Here is a 9,314-nt window from a genome sequence, read left to right as displayed (position 1 = left end):
AGTTTGTCAGGCTTCAAACTCTAAACTGGTGCTACAGCATCACATGTCTCATGCCAGCAAGCAAGGATCACTCCATTGTAACATGAGACAGTATTACTGCATTAACTCATACACTTGTTACATCAGGACATCTCTAAAGACAAACTGCTGGAGAAATCCCAGAGAGCTGAATAAAGCACATTATTTAGATGGTGTGTAATACATGTCTCAGCACCCACGATATGCATTTTACTGTTAATCTGTAGTACTGAAATATAAAATTGCGCTTTTAAATAACTGCAGATTCAAGTTGTTTAGAATTGTAACTACCTTCAGGCAGAGCAGGTGAGCTACTTTCAACCTTTAACTGGTGACTTTAGCCTTAAAGCGAGCAGCAAGATAGCAATATTGTATTAACCTGATATAAATCACTACATGAAAACAAAGAGGTGTTATTCAAAATATTCTACACACATATATTCTTTCAGACTGTTTTCTTTACATTCACAGCAAATAGTTACACCAAAGAAAATGTCTTAAGTACAAAAAAGCCTGGATGATCTCTAATTTCCATATGAATCTAATAGAGCTCTTCACTCTCAGACTGCGGGCTTACTTGTGAATCCTAGAGTATTTAAAAGTAGAATGGGAGGCAGAGCCTTCAGCTTCAGCTCCCAGTTTGGACTCAGGAGACAGACACCCTCTCTACTTGTGAGATCAGGCTTTAAACATTCCTTTCTTCTACAGCTTATAGTTAAGTGCTTGCTCTAAGGGGCTCGTTTGATTGTTGGGGTTTTCTTTCATATTATTGTAGCGTCTTTATCTTACAATATAAAGCACCTTGAGGTGACTGTTGTTATGATTCAGTGCTTTATAAATAAAACTGAACTGAATTGATGATTTGGATAAAAATATGCATAATCACACGCCCGTGGTGGTAAATTATATCAACAGGTTACTATCATTTTTCCTGTGTAAAAGTAAATACACAAAAACCCAGCAGTTCATCTAAATGCTCTCCATACTTCATGGTAAACACTTGATGACTTCACTGACTGCTGCATAAACAGAGGTAAATATTTTAGCAGCGTCTCCACTGACAGCACCACACGTCTCTTTCATTCTTCTCTAAGCCTCTTCTTCTTGTCTGGATCAACCTTCATGTTGTGAAGCTGCATACATAACCTCTCTGTCCAGTACGGTATGTGTCACGCCCTCACATATTCAGTCTTTGAGCTCATCCTATTTTAAAACTCTCTTTCTATCAAAGCAGAAGACAAAAAAAAAAAACTATGAGGCTCTCTGGGTGATATCGTTTCTGTCATTTTAAGTGCGACTGAAAGGCTGCAAAGTGTGTTCCAACCGACCGTGTTGGCCTTAAGAAGGGGCTATTGTTGTTCAGGGTAGAGGCGTGGAGGGAAAATTGAGAGTGAGAAAGTTTATGGGATGGCTCAATGGGAATAATGGAGTATTTGCAACCCTCTCAGCAAGTTTGTTCACAGGTCAAAGGTCGACACGGATCTTTGGAAAGCAAACAGCTTCGGACCACAACGACTGCTCCTTTGCCACAAAGACTGCTTTACTCAAAATCGAAATTGAAGACAAACTTGGACATCGAACGTGGGTAAAATTAAAAAAACGGGTTATGAATGCAGAGCCACACTTGCGACAGAGATACTGTTGATAGCACAGCCATGAAACTCTCGTGCTAGAAAGTAGAGCAGTGAAATAACCGAGTGAATTGGCAGGCTGTGTGTGCTGAGTGGGTGTCTGCATGCTTTCATGTGTCACTGTGTTCATGAATATGTGTGTGTGAGAGAGGGGTCTGGTATAAAGGGGCGATTTTACAGCACCTGTCTCTGTCATTTCATCCAGAGGCAGTTGGAAGGAGCCACCCTGATGTTTCACTTCCTTCACTTCCCCGGCCCCCCACACACGCTTACAACAAGCGTTCATAAGAGAAATTTCAGGTATAGAAGACAAACGCTCATCTATCAGGTAGCATAGATCGATGTTTTGTGTACAAGAGTAATTCTTATGAATGAGAGCAGAAGTGGTGCTAAAGTTTAAGAGTTGAACCAATTGTAACAATTTTCAGATTCAGATAAGTTTGCTGCTGCCCACTGTTGGCACAAATAACTGTTCACATTGAAAAGCAAAGATCGGTAACTTATTAGTATTTTTTATTTTTTTAAAGTTGTACCATTTTTACACATCATAATCAGTTATAAAATAATACTTTACCTTGAATGGAAAGGCTTTGGAGAAATTACAAGGTACTTAATTTTCTGAGTTTAGGTGCTCATTTAACAAATTAAAAGCAGACACTCTATGAAATCATTTATTTGGAATGGACAAGTTGTTCATGGTGGTGGCATCTTTGCCTTTGTGAAGTGTGTGACATTGTCAGTTTTGAATTACTAAAAAAAAAATCAAAATAAATATATATCAGACCAAGCAGAAGACATTATTAGCTTCAAAGGCTTGTTCGCACAGGATCCCACTGAGGTGATAATAGCAAAGAAGACCTGTGGTGCTCTTGAAGCTGGAGTCAAGTCACGATACAATATTCTTGTGAGCACGCAGGTGGCTAGGAGCCCCACTGATCAGGAAATAAGAACCCAACCTGGTACTGCTTGGCTCACCTGGCAGACAGTAACACCATTAATAATGAATATTGGAAGGAGGCATATGAAACCTGTTCTTGGTTTTCACGCTACATCGTGGATGTCAGTGACATGTATTGTAGCGAAACATTTGCACAGTTTGATGGTTTCTGGTCTTCCGTAGTTGCCATAGAGATATTGTTTCAGTTGTGTGTTTTCATTTTGAGCTTTTTAAGGTGAAAATCTTTAACTTTGAATTTAATTTTTGTGGCTTTGGAAGACTGGCTGCTTTTTTCTTTGTTTTAAGTCTCGTCTGAATTATTTAGGCATAAAAAAAGCAACTAACTTAAGGGATGAAACAGTGCTGTGTATACTGATAACAGACAACGTAGCAAAGAACCAGTTTTATCTTTAGACACTCTTTTACTTGCAGCCTGTTGCAAACTCAACATTTGTTCCCATTTTTTCAGTCAAATCTATGAAAAATGCCAAAGATGGCACAGTTTAACAAACACAAAATAATATTTTTTTCCACAAAAAAGATGATTTTCAAAGAGGAATCTTGGCAAATATTTGAGGAAACTGGACAAATAGAGGATAAAAAAAAACAAACAAGCATAAACACACTGGCTGGAACACGGAAAAGTACCGTCAGATTTTGATCCACTAACACTATCTGGAAAACATCTAATTGGCTTCATTTTTCACCATGGCTATGATCACAAACCATCAAGAAACCTGGAAAACTATTCCTGAAGACTACTCAAAGGAAATGACAAGAAAGCTTGAGTTTCTGCCCTATCTATTCCCATGTATATTTGTATGTGTGTCAACAAACTGCTGCATCTATTTTTCATTTTACAAGGAAAATATAAAGAAGGGTGCCTCAAAACGTTTGCACAGCACCGTAAACCCAGCACTGATAATCCACTGGTCAATTTTAGTCTCCTAATTTTGTTCAACCATGACAAAAATGTGAACGCTCCCTCTACAGAGAAGCTAAGTACTTGTTACTATAATGTGGGGTCTTGTATTATAATCAGGATCATCTGGCTTGCTTGCCTTCTCGACGGGAAATCAATTCCAAAGCCTAGAAAGTATAACAGCCTCTAAGTAAGCAGCCAATTAAGCCAAAAGCCCTAACACTTTTAAAATTGCCTTGCAAAGCACTAATATAATTTCTGCATGTATAATGTAGGAGTGGAAGTGCCACCTTCACTGTGAGTCACTGATCAGCCAACAAAACATTTACAAAGATTGCAGTTTTTCAAGAAAGTTGGAGATTAGATTAAAAAAAAAACAACTTACTCCTCTATGACACATTTTACCCATTAGAATAATTTTAAAGCAAAAAAAACCCCAAAACCCCAGGAGCATATTATATTCCTGCACTTACAAAAATACATATACTACCTACTGACAAATGACAAGTTAAATGGCAAACAAAGATCAAATGTATCAGTAAGGTTTTGGGCCACCATGAGCCACAGCTTCAGTGTGCCTTTACCCTGATCTTCAGGTCCTTACAACAACACTGCAGAGAAGTTATTTGTTACTGTGTCTTTTTTTAAATCTTTATACAGCACGTTGGCCAACATTTTGTTGTATTAAATGTGCTATATAAATAAAGTAAAGTAAAGTAAAGTAAAGTAAAGTAAAGTGAAGTAAAGTAAAGTAAGGTAAAGTAAAGTAAAGATATTTCACCATTTACACTCCATAGGAGCTCTGCTGCCCTAATATTGATCTGCTTGTGCTCTATGGATGGAGACATTGTCATCTTGGCAGTGACCGCCCCTATGAGGATGCAAATGGTTCATCCTCAGATAAAAATGATCTTTTGGAATACCTTTAAAGTGATTCACAGTGACCCTTCCCTTTGAGGGGACAAGTGGACCCAAACCATGCAAGTAAAATGAGTCCCTACAGCATAAGAGAGCAACCAGAGTGTAGTGTGAAGGCCACGCAGGTGAAAAAAAAGCCCAAAAAAAGTGGAAAATCATATATTCATATAAAAACGCCAATCTGTAAATAAGTGCCTGTTGAGCTCTCTAAATTTATCCACCTTTGTCATCCATCTACATATCGTGCTATGACCAGCCAAATACGTCTTATTTCGCTTTATGGGCTTATTTTCTCCTTTGTGCCAAAGTGTTTTGACTCTGCGCGCCTGAAGAGGGCAGTGTTGCATCACATAATCAGTGAACTGGAGAGACGAGGTAGGAAAGTTGAGATAGTTAAGATCTGTCTGAAAAACAGAACAAATAACGACCCTGGGGATGGAGAGAAACTATAAAGCAGAAAAAAACAGCAGCCTCACATTGTGCAGCTTGAATGCAAAGTGCAGTCTACTAATCAAAATAACACAATCACGGGCACAAAAGCCTTGTAAGATGTGCGTCTGTACACTAAAATAATAACGGCATTAAAGTGGGCTCGTCACCTTGCTTGCTGCTCTGAAAATACATCTACATCCAACCTCTTTATAAATCTGTAAATTCTCCATCAGTGCAGACAATATGTGTGACTCAAAAGCTTCAAACGGCACAATATATAACATCTGCAAAGGCAGCAGTGAAAGAGGAGAGCGCATGAGAGCGTTAGGTGTTTGGATTACTGCAGCTCTGCCTTCGCACCAGTCAACCTCCACCAGGGCAGGTTGCCAATTAGAGGCAACATATATGACACACTTGACTCCCCCGCTTGAACCATGGCTGGAGATAATAGGCCTCTTCCTGCAGCTCAATCGATGACATACTGTCCCAGGGTGGATGTCTGCCTCACTGTACACATATTACAGCCAACACATATGTGCTTGCTGTCTTCCTCACCTCTTCTCCTCTTACGTGCTAGAGAGTAAAATGTCAGCTTTGTGTTTCTTACACAGAAAAATACAAGCAGCACACAGACAAAGGCTATCCTGTCCTAAGCTTTTTTTTTTTTTTTTTTTACCAATGACTTCCAACTAGAAAAACGGACCCTTATTATCCATTACTTGTCTAGTTTACTCCGCACGACAGATCCTGGCTTAAAAACATCACGGCAGTGGATATCTGTTGTGCAGATTTGTGCGAGTTTGATCTCAGTAGCTGTGTCTCAACATTATAGTTTCTGACTTGAATCTTGGTTTGCTTTTTTAGACTTTTTTTCACTACAGAGCTGGCCAAACAAAAGCATAAACACTGCATCGGTACAAATTCACACTTTTTTCCTCTTAGCACTGGCTCTGTAGTGATATTATTATTACCATTATTATTATTTGGGGGGTAGTCCTCTGTAATTTTGCATGTATGCACTAACAAGACTAATGGGGATGGGGGTGTCTGAGATTCAATGCTGCTTTCAGTGCTGCCAGGGGGAGGAAGGATGGGGAGAAGCAGTTGAGGAGTGGAGGGGGAGAGGAAAAAGGCTTCTGCATGGTGTTTTGGATGGAGGGGTAGAAGCAAGGAGAGGGGGTGGATGTGTATGGATGCGAGGGCGGGAAGTGGCTGGCAGTTGTGTGTGTGTGTGTGTGTGTGTGTGTGTGTGCGAGAGCCTAGTCTGCCTCCATCAACTGTCAAGAGTTCTGGATGTCAGGCCTACTCGAGGCTTCTGGTCCTCCCTCTCTTTCTCTCTGTCCCTCCTTCTCTTCCCTGGCAATGTCATTTTGTCAGCCCACATATGCTTGTCTGCAGTAGAGTGGGGGTTGTTGGGTTGGGTGGAGGAGACATAGGCACATGGGCAGCCTCCGTCTTTTTCCTGTCGCCGTTGACACTTGACTTCTTGCTTGTGTGCCGCTGCTGATGGTGTTCCCTTTAACCCCTTCAGCTCCCTCCCATCCTCGCTCCCCTCTCTGGGCTGCTGAGTTCAGATTTACTCTCAGGGGGCTTTTACTTAAGCACAACTTCCTGTCCCTGCTGGTCTCTTTTTACTTAATGTTACTATGCACTTTGTGGCCTCTGTAATTTGGGCAGCAGGGTAATGGTTTGAGGACGGAGACTTCAGAGAATTTATATCCAACAGTGATACTGTTCTGCAGAAGTGTTGTTAACTCTGTTTTTTTAGACTGCTTACTGTTCAGTGCTTTTAACTTCCCAAGCAAAATTCACCTGGCTTCAGTATTTTTTTTTTTTCAAAACATGATGGAGACAAAAAAAATCTGGACAAAGGCATTTCTATGGCGTCCGCTTTCTAAGTTTTTGAGTAAACACTCCTTGACTTTTCAAAGCAAATAATCCAAAAGGCACCGCTGAGAGTTAAAAGGGCTTGATGTTCTTTTAACTAAAGAAAAAAGACAAAAAAATCAGTGTAGTTGTTCTCCCACGTGTTGCACTCAAGTGTAGTTCCAAGGATCCATTAAACACATAAATGAAGACGAAATACCAGTGAGAACTAAAAATGCTGGTGAAGTTAAGCTAACTGACATTTAATAGTCACTCTGTGGCTAAGCTGTCTGTAATGTTAGTGCTAGGGTTAATACATAATAAAATAATGTCAGTAAGTGAACTCCAGCACCCGCAATGCCTGATGGCAGTACTTACTGTAGGAGTCATCATAATGCAGGTAGGAGAAGGCGAGTATATCTGCGGTGACCCCATCCAAAACATGAGACTAGTAATGGTAAGCAACACATGTGTTAAACAGTCATAATGTTGAGCTTAATCCCATTGGCTGGTTTAGCATTTCTGAAGCATTAAAACAGTGATAGTCTGAAGACTCCAGTGTACACAGCAATGTTTTAAATGCTGATCCTAACGGTGTGCTGTCCCTGATTATTGCTAATAAAAGGCTGTAGAGCTGTAGACAGTTTAGGAATTAAGCTAATTAAAAAAAAACAAAGGAACTTGCACTGTAGCATTTAGAAAAGATGAGAGCCTTGGGAAACACACAAAAGGCTGAAACTGTATCATGGTATCGCAGGGCCTTTACGTTATCAGCTAACAACTGGGAGCACTGTCCATCTTTCCAGATAGCAAGAGTTGGGATGGAGGAGTTTTTGATGCAATGAGGCTAAACTACTTCTTTAAGAAGTTTACGTTAGCATTGCTCTGTGAGATTGGTCCATTGAATGCCCATTATCAGGTGTTGTGAGTCCATGGTACAGGGTTTAGAGAAGATCATCTTTACTAAGCTTTAACTGATAGCTTACCACCATCACTTCTTCACAGTTCCACCGGGGGTCTCCTTCCTGACCGTGACGAATAGCTGTGACCACCCTCTGTAGCACTTACTGGACACGCAGCTGAACACTTTATCCAACATCTTTGCTGTAGGCTCAGCTGCTTTTTATTGTAGCCCACATGTGTCTGTACTCTGCATTATTATTATTGCTTTGATTTTTAACATAACTGCAGTTTTGTATAATTTTGCAGCTTTGACGAATGAGTTTGTGTCTGTGGAGCCTTTTAACATCCAAGCAAAGACAACAGATGAGAAACAGTTACAGTTTCTGCACTGATCAATCTGAACTGTCCCTGAAAATATAATAATGAAGCAGCCTCTCTTCTCTTTTGAATTCTGTCAGCTTTTTTTTAAAAAAAAAATAATTTTATTTCTTTATTCCTTTTTCAGATCAGAACCCACTGGGAATGTGCACCGAGGAGCAAGTGAGGCATATGAAAACAGCAGTCAGGCGTTTAAATCTATATGGGTAACAGTGCTCTCGCCCCAGTGACCTGGCCTTGGCACCTGCCACAAGGGGCTTTGAGACTACCTGTCAATCAAATCCAGCCTCCCCCTCCTCCCCCTTTCTTAGGAGTCATGGCGCACATCTTAGCTAACTCATTACATCGCATCCCTCCATCTCTGACCCCCAGTTTACCACACAAAGATGATATCTTTATACGAGCCCACTGGAGCACACTGCCTCCTCGTCTCAGCATGCATGTTGCATGTTAACCATAAATGCCATGTACCATATGCCTGGAAGATATGATTATTATGTTGTAGCGCATTCAGCTGCAGTTTGTAGCCGTGGTTCCTGAGATGCAGCCCCATCTGAAGATGTCTAGTCTGTAGGATAATGACTTAGAATGCTTTAATCAGGAAGAGGTCAAGTCTGACATTAAAGACGTGCAGACGGCTTTTGAAAAGAGTGATTTGTAGAAAAAAAATTAAAATTAGAGCGCTGTGGTTTCCTAAGTGCTTCTAGAAACCAGAAAAATGTCAGCCAGAGAGACATTTTCTAATTAATGTTAATATTTTGCCTTAGCAATAATATGTATGATTCATGAAATGTGATCAATGGCATGAAGCTTTCATGAGCAGCTCCTGCGTGCATCAACATTAAACTTTCACTCTCACACCTGCACACGAGCAAAGAAAACACAAATGTGCCGAACGAAACCCATCTCTGCAAGCACTGACACAAACACACGAGCTGACTGCATGTGCTCTCTCTCTCTCTCTCTCTCTCTCTCTCTCTCTCTCTCACACACACACACACCTCCCTCCTGGCTATGAGTACCCTTGCCCCAAGTGCTCCCTTGTTGCAGTCTCCATAGCAGGCAGGGAGACTGTCTGAGTGCTTTATGTTTGCTGTAACACAGAATCATCACCGACAGAGCCATTGATTTGTCAACAACATAGTGAGACACTGTAGATGGATAATGGCCCATCTTGTGCTGCACTTTTCTGGACAGCTAAGAAGCATCTGTTGTTGTATTTTTTTTCTTCCTCCTCCCTGTTAAAGCTCCCTCTGTCCGCCCACACTAACACAAACACAAACACAGACACATCCGTGCAGTTTGAAAA

The sequence above is a fragment of the Neolamprologus multifasciatus genome, chromosome 1 (assembly GCF_963576455.1).
Source record: "Neolamprologus multifasciatus chromosome 1, fNeoMul1.2, whole genome shotgun sequence".
Taxonomy (NCBI): Eukaryota; Metazoa; Chordata; class Actinopteri; order Cichliformes; family Cichlidae; genus Neolamprologus; species Neolamprologus multifasciatus.
Note: the sequence above shows the minus strand (reverse complement) of the source record.